At 36.6% G+C, this 19,028-nt stretch overlaps 1 protein-coding gene across 1 annotated transcript in view; it reads left to right on the top strand.

The window, feature by feature from the left end:
• Positions 1 to 19,028, top strand: part of LOC121388204 (cyclic nucleotide-gated cation channel beta-1-like) — a 198,998-nt gene that overhangs the window by 115,690 nt on the left and 64,280 nt on the right. The window lies entirely within an intron of this gene.

Raw genomic sequence — 19,028 nt, 5'->3', positions numbered from 1 at the left:
CGCAAATAAGCAATATGTTGCTATTCAGGAGATTCAAAAGAGTAAATGGCAAAGGATTACAAACTAAGTACCAAAGTTCGCCAGCTCCTATGGGCTTGGGCCAGACATGTTGAGTAAACCTTCAGTAAACTGAGTGGGTGTTTTTATTCCTTCCTAACTAGTGGCTCTTCACTGGTATATGGATTCATTCTCATTCATTTATATTCATTCATTTATATTAATTAATTTGTTCATTCATTTCAACTTAATTTCGTGCTTGTATCCAATTACAGTTCAAGCACGCTGTTCTGGGAACACACCTCAGCTATCTCCAGAGCTGTCTATCCAGGACAGTGGTTTAGTTGTTAGTGGTTAGTGAGAGGTGTCAGTATAGTGGGCTCTGTGTGTGGGAGCTGGTGCCAGGGTGTGAACCCAGTATCAGCCAGCCATAAATCTGCTGCAATAACCACTACACCATCAAAGCTGGTAATACAAAAAAATCACTGTTATTCAACAGAAGTAACTTATCGAAGTCGATAAAACATGTATATGTAAAAAATCACTGTTATTCAGCAGAAGTAACCTATCGAAGTCAATAATACATGTATATGTAAAAAAACACTGTTATTCAGCAGAAGTAACCCATCGAAGTCAATAATACATGTATATGTAAAAAATCACTGTTATTCAGCAGAAGTAACCCATCGAAGTCAATAATACATGTATATGTAAAAATCACTGTTATTCAGCAGAAGTAACCTATCGAAGTCAATAATACATGTATATGTAAAAATCACTGTTATTCAGCAGAAGTAACCCATCGAAGTCAATAATACATGTATATGTAAAAAATCACTGTTATTCAGCAGAAGTAACCTATCGAAGTCAATAATACATGTATATGTAAAAATCACTGTTATTCAGCAGAAGTAACCTATTGAAGTCAATAATACATGTATATGTAAAACATTACTGTTATTCAGCAGAAGTAACCTATCGAAGTCAATAATACATGTATATGTAAAAAAACACTGTTATTCAGCAGAAGTAACCTATCGAAGTCGATAATACATGTATATGTAAAAATCACTGTTCAGCAGAAGTAACCCATCGAAGTCAATAATACATGTATATGTAAAAATCACTGTTATTCAGCAGAAGTAACCTATCGAAGTCGATAATACATGTATATGTAAAAATCACTGTTCAGCAGAAGTAACCCATCGAAGTTAATAATACATGTATATGTAAAAAAACACTGTTATTCAGCAGAAGTAACCCATCGAAGTCAATAATACATGTATATGTAAAAAAACACTGTTATTCAGCAGAAGTAACCCATCGAAGTCAATAATACATGTATATGTAAAAAATCACTGTTATTCAGCAGAAGTAACCCATCGAAGTCGATAATACATGTATATGTAAAAATCACTGTTATTCAGCAGAAGTAACCCATCGAAGTCAATAATACATGTATATGTAAAAATCACTGTTATTCAGCAGAAGTAACCTATCGAAGTCGATAATACATGTATATGTAAAAATCACTGTTATTCAGCAGAAGTAACCTATCGAAGTCGATAATACATATATATGTAAAAATCACTGTTATTCAGCAGAAGTAACCTATCGAAGTCAATAATACATGTATATGTAAAAATCACTGTTATTCAGCAGAAGTAACCTATCGAAGTCGATAATACATGTATATGTAAAAATCACTGTTCAGCAGAAGTAACCTATCGAAGTCGATAAAACATGTATATGTAAAAAATCACTGCTATTCAGCAGAAGTAACCCATTGAAGTCGATCATACATGTATATGTAAAAAATCACTGTTATTCAGCAGAAGTAACCCATCGAAGTCGATAATACATGTATATGTAAAAATCACTGTTATTCAGCAGAAGTAACCGATCGAAGTCGATCATACATGTATATGTAAAAATCACTGTTATTCAGCAGAAGTAACCCATCGAAGTCGATCATACATGTATATGTAAAAATCACTGTTATTCAGCAGAAGTAACCCATCGAAGTCGATAATACATGTATATGTAAAAATCACTGTTATTCAGCAGAAGTAACCCATCGAAGTCGATAATACATGTATATGTAAAAATCACTGTTATTCAGCAGAAGTAACCCATCGAAGTCGATACTACATGTATATGTAAAAATCACTGTTATTCAGCAGAAGTAACTTACTGGTATATTGCTGGAGCAGATATCTTTTTTTCTCTCAACCAAGTGTGCCATTAAACACACGGTACAAACTAAGCAGCCACAGTTTAAAATATGCTGAGTTGTTCTTAACCTTCTGACTACTGCAGGCGAGAAATCTCGCCCGATGTCACGACAGTCGACATACTGTACACTGTATACAGTGCATTCCCCAATTCATATTTCCTGCTGTTTTGCACACGACACTCACCAGAAACGTTTTTTCTTAACAGGAAACAGTTTGTTTTACAGCATGGTAGCTTTTTTTAATGTTTTTTAGTGGAAAATACATTGGAATTTTGGTTTTCGGCAAGCATTTTCGCTTGACAACAATGGCAGCTCGTAGCGGTCATTTTCAGGGATCGATAGCTGATTGTGATGGCTAATTTGATAATAAATATAATAGTTTTACCAACAACGAAACTCACCAAATATTGGGATATGAATCATAGTGCGTTTAAAAAAAAAAAATGCTGGTCATAAAACCACCGTTATCGGGAATAATGGACATAAATACTGGACAGCTGGCCACAAATGCCTGTAAGTAAACGCGATTATTAGATTTTTTGCCTAATTTTAATCGCCATTAACTGATCTAAAATATCAAAATTACAATAACCCACGAATATAATACTTACCGATTCATATATGAACTGTATTTTATGTATTTATGAAACATTTAAGTGAATATATATGAGTAAAAATTATAAACTTGTACCCACTCAAACGTGCTTTTTGTCAAAAATTAATCCAGTAGTCTAAAGGTTAAATAGCATAATGTAATAAAAGTCTGTTTGTAAAATAATGCTAATTGTTAGGAGTAATTTCCTATGGTATTAAATAGACCCAGTCTATAGAGGATTTTTGCACTGTTAATGAAGAAGGAAATGCTTTATTTAACAATGCATTCAACACATTTTATTGACCGTTATATGGCATCAGAGCACTGTTAATGAAAGTTAAAAAGTTAAAGTTGGTTTTGTTTAATGACACCACTAGAGCACATTGATTTATTAATAATTGGCTGTTGAACCCAAGCCATGTAGAGGTATATCATTGCTATAAATGTGGCAATTCATGGGAAATAAAATGTATCAAATAAAAAAAGAAGAAAAAAAAGAAAGTATATATATGTCACCCATAAAGTAAATCAGAAAAAATGGGAGTGTGTGTTAACATGATAGTTTCAGACATTATATAGTAGGATCCCATATATTTGAAGCACATTAGTACCTGCTACATTGATACTACCCGTAGTTAAAATTAACTTAAAGGAATTTACAAACGTGATAAAACAACAATTTATGACAAATTGTGTCGTGTATCTCACCAGTGGAAGGCATGGAACAGACAGCACAGTACATACTACAATGTTAACAGACTGTGGGGAACTGGGCTATTGATTCTATAAACGAGATAAAACAACAATTTATGACAAATTGTGTCCTGTATCTCACCAGTGGAAGGCATGGAACAGACAGCACAGTACATACTACAATGTTAACAGACTGTGGGGAACTAGGCTATTGATTCTACACCTCTACCACTGAACAATTTTTTATCTCACCATTACTTTTCTTGTCTCATTAAGTGTTATATCTTACATGTATGTGTGTTTTTAAAAATATGAAAAATGCATTTTGTGGTATACGAAACGCCAGGAAGGAAGGAAATGTTTTATTTAACGATGCACTCAACAAATTTTATTTACGGTTATATGGAAGGAAATGTTTTAGTTAACGACGCACTCAACACATTTTATTTACGGTTATATCGAAGGAAATGTTTTAGTTAACGACGCACTCAACACATTTTATTTACGGTTATATGGAAGGAAATGTTTTAGTTAACGACGCACTCAACACATTTTATTTACGGTTATATGGAAGGAAATGTTTTAGTTAACGACGCACTCAACAAATTTTATTTACGGTTATATGGAAGAAAATGTTTTAGTTAACGACGCACTCAACAAATTTTATTTACGGTTATATGGAAGGAAATGTTTTAGTTAACGACGCACTCAACACATTTTATTTACGGTTATATGGAAGAAAATGTTTTAGTTAACGACGCACTCAACACATTTTATTTATGGTTATATGGAAGGAAATGTTTTAGTTAACGATGCACTCAACACATTTTATTTACGGTTATATGGAAGGAAATGTTTTAGTTAACGACGCACTCAACACATTTTATTTATGGTTATATGGAAGGAAATGTTTTAGTTAACGATGCACTCAACACATTTTATTTACGGTTATATGGAAGGAAATGTTTTAGTTAACGACGCACTCAACACATTTTATTTACGGTTATATGGCGTCGGACATAGTGTTAAGAACCACACAGATATTGAGGGAGGAAACTCACTGTCGCCACTTCATGGGCTACTCTTTTTGATTAGCAGCAAGGGATCTTTTATATGCACCATCCCATAGACAGAATAGCACATTCCATGACCTTTGATGTACAAGTCGTGGTGCACATGCTACAGCAAACAATAGCCCAATTGGCCCACTGATAGGGATCGATCCCAAACCGACTGCGCATCAAGCGAGCGCTTTACCATTGGGCTACGTCTCACCCTTGAAACACCAGGATGATCAGAAACACTTTAGATGTACAAAAATAAATGGATATTCTACACAATAAAATCTAAGCGATATCTTATTTCAGTTATCAAGAAACAGTGAAAAATATGCTGTAGTGTTTAAAAACTATCACTTTAAAGTTTTACATTAAAGTTCTGCATTTTGATCATTTTCTCTCAAACAATAAGTCATAAGTCAGTGAAATTTGGTGTATAGATTCACCTTCGGACGTTCATCACGGAGGACCAAAAATGTTTATGATAGGCATGATAGTGAATTCTGTGTGATTCGTGTTTATTTCCCCACTATATGCACCACTTGAATTCATCAAGAGTGATATCCAACTAAGCGGGCATGACGTGAATTCTGTGTGATTCGTGTTTATTCCCCCACTATATGCACCACTTGAATTCATCAAGAGTGATATCCCACTAAGCGGGCATGACAGTGAATTCTGTGTGATTCGTGTTTATTTCCCCACTATATGCACTACTTGAATTCATCAAGAGTGATATCCCACTAAGCGGGCATGACAGTGAATTCTGTGTGATTCGTGTTTATTTCCCCACTATATGCACCACTTGAATTCATCAAGAGTGATATCCAACTAAGCGGGCATGACAGTGAATTCTGTGTGATTCGTGTTTATTTCCCCACTATATGCACCACTTGAATTCATCAAGAGTGATATCCAACTAAGCGGGCATGACAGTGAATTCTGTGTGATTCGTGTTTATTTCCCCACTATATGCACCACTTGAATTCATCAAGAGTGATATCCAACTAAGCGGGCATGACAGTGAATTCTGTGTGATTCGTGTTTATTTCCCCACTATATGCACCACTTGAATTCATCAAGAGTGATATCCAACTAAGCGGGCATGACAGTGAATTCTGTGTGATTCGTGTTTATTTCCCCACTATACACCACTTGAATTCATCAAGAGTGATATCCCACTAAGCGGGCATGACAGTGAATTCTGTGTGATTCGTGTTTATTTCCCCACTATATGCACCACTTGAATTCATCAAGAGTGATATCCAACTAAGCGGGCATGACGTGAATTCTGTGTGATTCGTGTTTATTTCCCCACTATATGCACCACTTGAATTCATCAAGAGTGATATCCAACTAAGCGGGCATGACGTGAATTCTGTGTGATTCGTGTTTATTTCCCCACTATATGCACCACTTGAATTCATCAAGAGTGATATCCCAACTAAGCGGGCATGACATGAATTCTGTGTGATTCGTGTTTATTTCCCCACTATATGCACCACTTGAATTCATCAAGAGTGATATCCAACTAAGCGGGTGGGATGTAGCCCAGTGGTAAAGCGCACACCTGATGCACAGTCGGTCTAAGATCGATCCCCGTCGGTGGGCCCATTAGGCTATTTCTTGTTCCAGCCAGTGCACCACGACTGGAATATCAAAGGCCGTGGTATGTGCTACCCTGTCTGTGGGATGGTGCATATAAAAGATCCCTTGCTTTACTGATGGAAAAAATATAGCGGGTTTCCTCTCTATGACTGTCAAAATGACCATATGTTTAATATCCAATAATCGATGATTAATAAATCAGTGTGCTCTAGTGGTGTAATTAAACAAAACAAACAATATCCAACTACATCTTGGGCAAGCTCCAGTGGTAAAGCACTCGTCTGATTTGCGGTCAGTGTAGGAACGATCCCCGTCTGTGGGCCCATTGTGCTATTTTTCTTGTTCCAGCCAGTGCACCACAACTGCTATATCAAAGGCAGTGGTATGTGGTATCCTGTCTGTGAGATGGTGCATATAAAAAATACCTTGCCAGTAATGGGAAAATGTAGCAAGTTTCTTCTCTAAGACTATATGTTAAAATTACCAAATGTTTGTCATCCAATACTGCAATAACCGATGATGAATATATCAATGTGCTCTAGTGGTGTTGTTTAACTTTAACCTACCACTGAGCTACATCCTGCCCCTCCCCCCAGCTAACAGAATAGTGTTAATTGTAATAATTATCTGTTACACTTTCTCACTGATGTCTCATGTTGGTCAAAGACATCTCTTCTTGTGACCAGTGTATGCTAATGTTCTGTTATTACAGCCCAGTATCTTTATATATTTAGTATATATTAGTAGAGATGTTTAAAGGTTGTTATTTGGTATAAATACATCTGTCACAAATTATTTTCTGCTTTCATGTCAGTAACACTATAGTAGTTCTTAATAGAGACTTCTCCTTGTTTTGGGTCATGTACATTTTTTAACCATATACTGTTAGATCATTTTACTGGTATATTTGTTTTTCTGGCCATGTATATATATTTATCATATAATATCTTACATTTTAAGTGCAGTCAAAGTACGTGATATTTTTCAGATCACATACTTTGAGAATTTGATAACTTTGCAAATTAGATGTAAATTAGTCGAGGTCTCGGCACTAGGTTTATTGACATTTAAGCAAACGTACTTGGGTAACACTCCATGATTGACGTATGCATTCATAGTCATCAAATAAAAACATTTCAATGGCAATTTGACACTGAAAGCTGTCCAGTGTTCAGAAAACAAAAAATGTTAGGCATAACTTTATTTTGATGTAAGGACATCCAAAATGATGTCATTCGAGTTTGACGTCATTTCCATTCAAAAATACACCACGCCACATATTCTTACATCATTTGAATATCTAGTAATGGTGGACTGGAATTAAAGTTGCGTGTACAGTTTACAAAAACACGTTGTATTATTTAAGCTTGAGATTATATGATAAAGAGATTATTACAGTCGTGTATTTCGGTATCGTCAATATCATATATTAGGAATAAAAATAATGTATTATGCTTGCCAGAGGCTAGCATAATACAATTTTTATTCCTAATATATGATATTGACGATATCGAAAAAGACTGGTAATAACCTCTATATATTATTTTTTATTTGTTTTATTATTTGGGTTTTTTTAAAGGACAGTTTGAAAACCATCATGTGCTAAATTAGCCACTATCATTTTATAGAGTTTTTTTCACAAATGTTTTTTAAGATAGAAAATATCAGTTAAGTCTGTTAATAATTAGTATTATTGGCCTCGGTGGTGTCGTGGTTAAGCCATCAGATATAAGGCTAGTAGGTACTGGGTTCGCAGCCTGATACCGGCTCTCACCCAGAGCATGTTTTAATTACTTAGTGGGTAGGTGTAAGACCACTACACCCTCTTCTCTCTCACTAACCACTAACAACTAACCCACTGTTCTGGACAGATAGTTGAGGTGTGTGCCCAGGACAGTGTGCTTGAATCTTAATTGGATATAAGTTTGAAAATAATTTAATAGAACGAAAGAAAATCGTGATTAGTTGAGATTTTGCTGAGACAAATACCAATTAAATAAAGGATGTTGATATTTTACATATTAAAAAACATGAGTTTATCCTATAACACGTACTTCTAAAATAACATTTTAATTTGATATTTAGTAAATCCCACTGCCATTGGGGGGTGGGGGGTGGGGGTGGACATAGCCCTGTGGTAAAACGCTCGCTCCATGCACGGTCGGTGATGCGTGGATGGTTTGGGATCGATCCCCGTCAGTGGGCCCATTGGGGTATTTCTCGCTGCAACCAGTGCACCATGACTCACTGGTACATCAAATAAGCAACATATACCAACTCATCAAAAGTTCATCCTAATGAAATTTTCTTTTTTTAAATTAAAAGATGGAAAAAAAAAGGGGCACTTGAATATTTGGTGGGGATATCAACACTACCCCAACCCACCCTTGGATCCACCTCTGATGATGTAGCAATGGATAATGTGTGTCTTTAAAAGTATTAGATTTGTTGAATTACTGAATGCTGAAAGCTATAACATATTTATTGATTTCATATCTCTAGAGGACTGATTTTTATGTTTTCGAAAGACAATGTTTTCCCAAGTGTGAAGACCAAAATGTTGTCAGATTTGGTTATTCATTTAAAAAATGAATTCTTATTTTTTCTTGACCTAAGCTTCCAAAGAATCTTCAGGTTATATTCATTTTCTTTTTTGCTGTTGAAGTGTGTTACCTAGCAACCACCGACTGTATGACATCATTGTTTCAGACTGGAAGCCATATTTGAGTGGAATCCCTAAAAGTGTCTCTGCTGAGTGATGGCTTGATAGGTTTTTCTAAACATTTCCACTTTTGAAAAGTAAAACAAAAGGCTGTGTTCTTCTAAGTGAATCTCTATTTAAAACTAATTAATGGTGAAAATAATGTCCTGTTATTGGGTGTAGTCTGAAAAATAATCAATTTAAGTAACAATGTAGATTTACATATTTTTAACCAGGCCTTTATAATGACAGTTTTAAACATTGTTGAGTGTTTTAATGAGGCCTAAATCAATACAGGTTTAAATGTGGTTAACACTTTAAGTTTTGAGCGTTTTGATGAGGCCTAAATCAATACAGGTTTAAATGTGGTTAACACTTTAAGTTTTGACATTTTAATGAGGCCTAAATCGTTACAGGTTTAAATGTGGTTAACACTTTAAGTTTTGACATTTTAATAGGCCTAAATCATCACAGGTTTAAATGTGGTTAACACTTTAAGTTTTGAGCATTTTAATGAGGCCTAAATCATTACAGGTTTAAATGTGGTTAATACTTTAAGTTTTGACATTTTCATGAGGCTTAAATCGTTACAGGTTTAAATGTGGTTAATACTTTAAGTTTTGACATTTTCATGAGGCCTAAATCGTTACAGGTTTAAATGTGGTTAACACTTTAAGTTTTGACATTTTAATAGGCCTAAATCATCACAGGTTTAAATGTGGTTAACACTTTAAGTTTTGAGCATTTTAATGAGGCCTAAATCATTACAGGTTTAAATGTGGTTAATACTTTAAGTTTTGACATTTTCATGAGGCCTAAATCATTACAGGTTTAAATGTGGTTAACACTTTAAGTTTTGACATTTTAATGAGGCCTAAATCATTACAGGTTTTCTAAAAGTCAACTGATCACAGTCTTTTCAAACCCAAAATCTTGAAAAGAGATTTACTTGTGATATTTCTATTAAATTAAAAAAAAAATTGTTTTTAACGACACCACTAGAGCACCTTGATTTATTAATCATCAGCTTTTGGATGTCAAACATATGGTAATTTTGACATGTAGTCTTAGAGAGAAAACCTGTTTATGACGTTGAAGTCTTGTTTCCCACTAGACGTTCCAGTAAGGTCGTAGTTCATCAATCACTGATGTCATCATCCTATGACGTTGAAGTCTTATTTTCCACTAGACATTCCGGTAAGGTCGTAGTTCATCAATCATTGATGTCATCATCCTATGACGTTGAAGTCTTATTTCCCACTAGATGTTCCTGTAAGTCGTAGTTCATCAATCATTGATGTCATCATCCTATGACGTTGAAGTCTTATTTTCCACTAGACGTTCTAGTGGGATGTAACACTTTGATATGAACCAAAATATTTTTAACCATATTGGTATTACATTGTATTAAACACAGAATGACTAATGTTTGACATCCAATAGCCGATGGTTCATTAATCAATGTGCTTTAGTGATGTCGTTAAACAAAACAAACTTTATTTTATTTGTATTAAACAATTATAGCACAGTGATGAGACTGTGATGTGATGTTTTATGGAGCAGAAACAAAGAAATTGATTGAAGCTGGAAAACCCAGAGCAGTGCAATATGACAGGACTCAAACTTGACATAACATTAATAAAATAAGAAATAATAATAATACATAACTGACGTAACATTAACCATTCGGAAATAATAAAAATACATAACTGACGTAACATTAACCAGTCGGAAATAATAAAAATACATAACTGACGTAACATTAACCAGTCAGAAATAATAAAAATACATAACTGACGTAACATTAACCATTCGGAAATAATAAAAAAATACATAACTGACGTAACATTAACCATTCGGAAATAATAAAAAATACATAACTGACGTAACATTAACCATCCGGAAATAATAAAAAATACATAACTGATGTAACATTAACCATCCGGAAATAATAAAAATACATAACTGACGTAACATTAACCATCCGGAAATAATAAAAATACATAACTGACGTAACATTAACCAGTCAGAAATAATAAAAATACATAAGAAAATAATATAAATTATGTTAAAATGTTTGTCCAAAGATATTTGGTTAAAATTATTTTCATTTCATTTCAACTTATGTTTGTGCTTATATCCACTTAAGGTTCAAGCACACTGTCCTGGAAACACACCTCAGCCAGTGAGTCGAGGACAGTGGGTTAGTTGTTAGTGGTTAGTGAGAGAGAAGAGGGAGTAGAAGTCTTACACCTACCCACTGAGTCGTTAAAACTCGCTATGGGTGGGAGTTGGTACTGGGCTGTAAACTAGGTACTTACCTGCCTTATGTCCGATGGCTTAACCATGTCACCACCGAGGCCAGGGGGTTAGTTGTTAGTTGTTAAAGGTCAGTAAGAGAGAAGAGGGGGTAGTGGTTTTACAAGTACCCAGTGAGTCATTAAAACTCGCTCTGTGTGGGAGCCAGTACCGGGCTGCGAACCCAGTACCTACCAGCCTTATGTCCGATGGTTTAACCACAACATTTATTGACATCACTGACATCAACTGATGCAGCCTTGGCAACACCCTCTGTTTTAGATAAGTGGGTAATTGAATTAAAGCACCACTAATGATGTTAGCCATTACAGTTGGAGTGTTCTGGTCGCCACTTGCATGATACCCTGCACTTTGAACGGTCGTTAAATCCTAGGTGATGGAAGGATTTTCCTGTCTCAAAGTGCTGTCTGAAAAATAATCAATACTTGTTATTCAAGAGAGCAGAATACTGCCATTTTGAAAGGTTTTTGTGGAACTGAAGTAAAAGCTGATGAGTTATGAGTGTTAAATTGCATACCATACATTTTAAAAAACTCAGTTGTGTTTTTTTGTTTTTTCTTTTTTAACAGAAATGTTTGATTATAATTATTATTATAAGATTTATTTAAGTATTTAATATTTTTAAAATTGATCACACTGTCTTACTAAAAATATCAATTGACAAAGGATTTAAACCCCGCCCCCCCCCCCCCCCCCCCCCCCAAACCCCAAACAAACCCCAAAAAAACAACAAGAAGAACCCCAGGCTTAATTAGAAGATAAATAGGATTTCTGTATTTAATTTGTCTTCACATCATGCCTGTTTTGAGGTTATACAGTAAACTCCCTCTAGACCGGACACCCTTGGAACCAATAAAATGCCTGGTTTTTAGAGAATCTCTGGTTTTGAGAGGTTAAGTTCTGTACTGGTTTTTAAAAAGGGACTTTGTGAAACGTCTGGTTTTGAGGGAATTCCGGTTTACAGAGGGTAAGTGCTGTCCTGGTTTTTAAAAAGGGACTCCGTGAAACGTCCGGTTTTGAGGGAATTCTGGTTAGGTTAAGTTCTGTCCTGGTTTTTAAAAGGGACTCTGTGAAACGTCCGGTTTTGAGGGAATTCTGGTTTACGGAGGGTCTGGTCTTGAGAGGTTTCGTTGTATTGTTTTGTTCATTTAATTTAAATATGTTACTGATACTTCTATTGAGGTTTCGTTGTATTGTTTACAACTGGGCTATACCCCTCTTCCCCCATCCTCCTCCCCATCAACAAGGATCAAACCAACCACACATAAGGCAAGCACTTTACAACTGGGCTATACCCCTCTTCCCCCATCCTCCTCCCCATCAACAAGGATCAAACCAACCGCACATAAGGCAAGCACTTTACAACTGGGCTATACCCCTCTTCCCCCATCCTCCTCCCCATCAACAAGTATCAATGCTAAACCAACCGCACATAAGGCAAGCACTTTACAACTGGGCTATACCCCTCTTCCCCCATCCTCCTCCCCATCAACAAGGATCAATGCTAAACCAACCGCACATAAGGCAAGCACTTTACAACTGGGCTATACCCCTCTTCCCCCATCCTCCTCCCCATCAACAAGGATCAATGCTAAACCAACCGCACATAAGGCAAGCACTTTGCAACTGGGCTATACCCCTCTTCCCCCATCCTCCTCCCCATCAACAAGGATCAATGCTAAACCAACCGCACATAAGGCAAGCACTTTGCAACTGGGCTATACCCCTCTTCCCCCATCCTCCTCCCCATCAACAAGTATCAATGCTAAACCAACTGCACATAAGGCAAGCACTTTACAACTGGGCTATACCCCTCTTCCCCCATCCTCCTCCCCATCAACAAGGATCAATGTTAAACCAACCGCACATAAGGCAAGCACTTTCAACTGGGCTATACCCCTCTTCCCCCATCCGCCTCCCCATCAACAAGGATCAATGCTAAACCAACTGCACATAAGGCAAGCACTTTACAACTGGGCTATACCCCTCTTCCCCCATCCTCCTCCCCATCAACAAGGATCAATGTTAAACCAACCGCACATAAGGCAAGCACTTTCAACTGGGCTATACCCCTCTTCCCCCATCCGCCTCCCCATCAACAAGGATCAATGCTAAACCAACCGCACATAAGGCAAGCACTTTACAACTGGGCTATACCCCTCTTCCCCCATCCGCCTCCCCATCAACAAGGATCAATGCTAAACCAACCGCACATAAGGCAAGCACTTTACAACTGGGCTATACCCCTCTTCCCCCATCCTCCTCCCCATCAACAAGGATCAATGCTAAACCAACCGCACATAAGGCAAGCACTTTACAACTGGGCTATACCCCTCTTCCCCCATCCTCCTCCCCATCAACAAGGATCAATGCTAAACCAACCGCACATAAGGCAAGCACTTTGCAACTGGGCTATACCCCTCTTCCCCCATCCTCCTCCCCATCAACAAGTATCAAACCAACCACACATAAGGCAAGCACTTTACAACTGGGCTATACCCCTCTTCCCCCATCCGCCTCCCCATCAACAAGGATCAATGCTAAACCAACTGCACATAAGGCAAGCACTTTACAACTGGGCTATACCCCTCTTCCCCCATCCTCCTCCCCATCAACAAGGATCAATGTTAAACCAACCGCACATAAGGCAAGCACTTTCAACTGGGCTATACCCCTCTTCCCCCATCCGCCTCCCCATCAACAAGGATCAATGCTAAACCAACCGCACATAAGGCAAGCACTTTACAACTGGGCTATACCCCTCTTCCCCCATCCGCCTCCCCATCAACAAGGATCAAACCAACCACACATAAGGCAAGCACTTTACAACTGGGCTATACCCCTCTTCCCTCATCTGCCTCCCCATCAACAAGGATCAATGCTAAACCAACCGCACATAAGGCAAGCACTTTACAACTGGGCTATACCCCTCTTCCCCCATCCACCTCCCCATCAACAAGGATCAATGCTAAACCAACCGAACATAAGGCAAGCACTTTACAACTGGGCTATACCCCCTCTTCCCCCATCCTCCTCCCCATCAACAAGGATCAAACCAACTGCACCTAAGGCAAGCACTTTACAACTGGGCTATACCCCCTCTTCCCCCATCCACCTCCCCATCAACAAGGATCAAACCAACCGCACATAAGGCAAGCACTTTACAACTGGGCTATACCCCTCTTCCCCCATCAACAAGTATCAAACCAACCGCACATAAGGCAAGCACTTTACAACTAGGCTATACCCCTCTTCCCCCATCCTCCTCCCCATCAACAAGTATCAATGCTAAACCAACCGCACATAAGGCAAGCACTTTACAACTACAACTGGGCTATACCCCTCTTCCCCCATCCTCCTCCCCATCCTCGTGATCTTTGGAATATGGTAATTGTGTGTATATAAAAAAGTACATGCTTCATTTGTACCGTTAACTTTATTTGACAAATACCGTGCAGAAAGTATCACATCTGTTTCCTGTGTACACTGTGCTCATTTTGAAGAAATCAATGTCGTTTTGCGGTCAGAAAAGAAACCCATTACTAAACGTCTTGCTAAACACACACCAATTCCATGCAGTCTTTTGTGTGCAACATATTGAGTGAGAAGTCAGTTAGGTGCGTACAATAACAGATTATTGGAGAAAATTGGCTCCCTGCCACCTTTCATAACATCTTGAAGCTGTTTAATGAACACACAATTGTTATTACATGGCTTGTTTTTACACATAATCTGATTGTAAAGAAAGATGGGATTTTTTAGCCTTAACTTAAACACAAAACATTAACATACGACATTGCTGTAATATTTGTGTTATTTATTTTTTAGCCTTAACTCAAACACAAAACATTAACATACGACATTGCTGTAATGTTTGTGTTATTTATTATTTAGCCTTAACTGAAACACAAAACATTAACATACGACATTGCTGTAATGTTTGTGTTATTTATTTTTTAGCCTTAACTCAAACACAAAACATTAACATACGACATTGCTGTAATGTTTGGGTTATTTATTATTTAGCCTTAACTCAAACACAAAACATTAACATACGACATTGCTGTAATGTTTGGGTTATTTATTATTTAGCCTTAACTCAAACACAAAACATTAACATACGACATTGCTGTAATGTTTGGGTAATTTATTACAGGATTCAAACTTAACGAAGGTATTGACGGCACCGATGGCAATTGCCATCATTAAGATATAAATTGCTGTAGGTCAGGAGCATGTAGGTAACCTCCTCAATAATTGCAGAATGTATACATACACCTGGTCTACATTATCTCCCAATATATAACATTTGTACATTGGAAACATGTCTACATACACCAAAATAACTTTTCAGTCATGTTTATTTGCTGCAAAAGACACTTTAAAAAAAATTGCCATAGGCAGTGTGAAAATTGTTGTCGGTGGGTCATTTTCACCCGTAGCAGTTATAAGCAGCATTGCTGTCGGTGGGTCATTTTCACCCTTAGCAGTTATAAACAGCATTGCTGTCGGTGGGTCATTTTCACCCTTAGCAGTTATAAACAGCATTGCTGTCGGTGGGTCATTTTCACCCTTAGCAGTTATAAACAGCATTGCTGTGGGAGAAAAATTCTTACATGTAAATTCGAGCCCTGTTATTGTATAACACTATATGTAACCCTTGGAAAGGTTTAGATGGGCTGTGGTGGCCTTTTTAATGTATTAAAACAAAAGTGCTTGTGCACCACGACTGGTATAGCAAAGGCTATTCTGTCTGTGTGATGGTGTATATAAAAGATCTCTTGCTACTAATGGAAAAATGTAGCAAGTTTCTTCTCTAAGACTATATTAGACACCCAAAAGCCGATGTGTATTTTTGTGCTGGGGTGACATTAAACATTCATTCATTCATTCATTCACTCATTCATTCATTCATTCATTCATTCATTCACTCATTCATTCATTCATTCTCTAAGACCACATGTGAAAATTACCAAATGTTTCATATCTAGTAACCTATGATTAATAAATTAATGTGCTCTAGTGGCGTCTTTAACAAAACAAACTTTAAAAAAAAACCCCACAGAAAACAAAGAAAGTAGCTATGAAATAATTGAAAGGTAAAATCCAGCTTGAACTAACATAAACAACAGAATGATCAGAATCACATTTGATATATAGCGGGTACTGGAATACTTAAAAACAAAATGTTATCAGCAAGTAAATTGTTTGTTGTTTTAAAGACACCACTAGAACATATTGATATGTTAATTAATGGCTGTTGGATGTCAAACATTTGGTAAACTGTTGTTTTAAAGACACTACTAGAACATATTGATATGTTAATTAATGGCTGTTGGATGTTAAACATTTGGTAAACTGTTGTTTTAAAGACACCACTAGAACATATTGATATGTTAATTAATGGCTGTTGGATGTCAAACATTTGGTAAACTGTTGTTTTAAAGACACTACTAGAACATATTGATATGTTAATTAATGGCTGTTGGATGTCAAACATTTGTTAAACTGTTGTTTTAAAGACACCACTAGAACATATTGATATGTTAATTAATGGCTGTTGGATGTCAAACATTTGGTAAACTGTTGTTTTAAAGACACCACTAGAACATATTCATTAGTTAATTAATGGCTGTTGGATGTCAAACATTTGGTAAACTGTTGTTTTAAAGACACCACTAGAACATATTCATTAGTTAATTAATGGCTGTTGGATGTTAAACATTTGGTAAACTGTTGTTTTAAAGACACTACTAGAACATATTGATATGTTAATTAATGGCTGTTGGATATCAAACATTTGGTAAACTGTTGTTTTAAAGACACCACTAGAACATATTGATATGTTAATTAATGGCTGTTGGATGTCAAACATTTGGTAAACTGTTCTTTTAAAGACACCACTAGAACATATTGATATGTTAATTAATGGCTGTTGGATGTCAAACATTTGGTAAACTGTTCTTTTAAAGACACCACTAGAACATATTGATATGTTAATTAATGGCTGTTGGATGTCAAACATTTGGTAAACTGTTGTTTTAAAGACACCACTAGAACATATTCATTAGTTAATTAATGGCTGTTGGATGTCAAACATTTGGTAAACTGTTGTTTTAAAGACACCACTAGAACATATTGATATGTTAATTAATGGCTGTAGGATGTTAAACATTTGGTAAACTGTTGTTTTAAAGACACCACTAGAACATATTCATTAGTTAATTAATGGCTGTTGGATGTCAAACATTTGGTAAACTGTTGTTTTAAAGACACCACTAGAACATATTGATATGTTAATTAATGGCTGTTGGATGTCAAACATTTGGTAAACTGTTGTTTTAAAGACACTACTAGAACATATTGATATGTTAATTAATGGCTGTTGGATGTCAAACATTTGGTAAACTGTTGTTTTAAAGACACCACTAGAACATATTGATATGTTAATTAATGGCTGTTGGATGTCAAACATTTGGTAAACTGTTGTTTTAAAGACACTACTAGAACATATTGATATGTTAATTAATGGCTGTTGGATGTCAAACATTTGGTAAACTGTTGTTTTAAAGACACCACTAGAACATATTGATATGTTAATTAATGGCTGTTGGATGTTAAACATTTGGTAAACTGTTGTTTTAAAGACACCACTAGAACATATTCATTAGTTAATTAATGGCTGTTGGATGTCAAACATTTGGTAAACTGTTGTTTTAAAGACACCACTAGAACATATTGATATGTTAATTAATGGCTGTTGGATGTCAAACATTTGGTAAACTGTTGTTTTAAAGACACTACTAGAACATATTGATATGTTAATTAATGGCTGTTGGATGTCAAACATTTGGTAAACTGTGGCACATTGTCTTCAGAGGAAAACATTTAACACACTACATCTTTTACACACACACACACACACACACACACACACAGACACACGGACACACACACACACACGAACACACACACAGACACGCACACACACAGACACACGGACATGCACATGAACACACACACGAACACACACACACATACACACACACGAACACACACACACACACACACACGAACACACACGCGGACACACACTCGAACATGCACATGAACACACACATGCACACACACAAACACACACACACACACTAGCACACACACACACACACACACACAGAGACACACACACAGAGACATAGATACACACACACACACAGACACACACACACACAGAGACACACACACACACAGAGACAGACACACACACACACACGAACACACACACAGACACACACACACACACACGGACACACACACACACATACACACGAACATGCACATGAACATACACACGAACACACACACACACACGAACACACACACGAACACACACACTAGCACACACACACACACACACACACACACACACTAGCACACACATACAGACACACACACACACAGACACACACACAGACACACACACAGACACACACACACACACACAGACACACACACAGACACACACACAGACACACACACACACACACACACACACACACAGACACACACACACACACACAACTTAACACGATTTAGATATTTTCCCAATATAGCATCAAATTACAAAGACTACAGTTTTATGTTGAGGATTGATTGAAAGTAAAGAACAAATGTCCAATTTCTATTAAGGGACTTAATTGTACAACCTCTTACACTTGGGACAGATTGTGTACCAGTAATGTTTTTCTTGCTTTTAATGTTTTAAAATTTTATATATTTATGTCATGAGATATTCTAAGAATATACTTCTGTCTGTTCCTA

This window comes from Gigantopelta aegis, chromosome 14, assembly GCF_016097555.1.
Source record: "Gigantopelta aegis isolate Gae_Host chromosome 14, Gae_host_genome, whole genome shotgun sequence".
NCBI lineage: Eukaryota > Metazoa > Mollusca > Gastropoda > Neomphalida > Peltospiridae > Gigantopelta > Gigantopelta aegis.
The sequence above is the reverse complement of the archived record's forward strand: the minus strand, read 5'-3'. Positions and strand labels throughout refer to the sequence as shown.